The sequence below is a fragment of the Penaeus monodon genome, chromosome 21 (genome assembly GCF_015228065.2).
Source record: "Penaeus monodon isolate SGIC_2016 chromosome 21, NSTDA_Pmon_1, whole genome shotgun sequence".
In the NCBI taxonomy this organism is placed as follows: domain Eukaryota; kingdom Metazoa; phylum Arthropoda; class Malacostraca; order Decapoda; family Penaeidae; genus Penaeus; species Penaeus monodon.
Genome location: NC_051406.1, coordinates 37,198,363 through 37,198,578, shown reverse-complemented (window position 1 = coordinate 37,198,578; position 216 = coordinate 37,198,363). Strand labels below are relative to the sequence as shown.

General features: G+C 47.7%; 1 pseudogene; it reads left to right on the top strand.

Moving 5' to 3' along the window:
• The window catches only part of LOC119586663, a 3,639-nt pseudogene that overhangs the window by 557 nt on the left and 2,866 nt on the right, over window positions 1–216 (top strand).

Here is a 216-nt window from a genome sequence, read left to right as displayed (position 1 = left end):
CGCTTATTCGGAGAGGGAAAAAAACAGCATCCAGTTTATTTTCTCTATCTTCTCTATTTTCATCTTCCCTTTTCGTCCCCGCAGATGGTCTCTGTGCTCCTGTGCGCGTTACTGGCAGCGGGCAGCTCCTATGCCCTGGTGCCAATGCCTGGTGCCTCGCCTTGGCTGGATAGTAAGTGTATTTTGGTCGTATTTTTAACAGCATTTCTTTTTTGG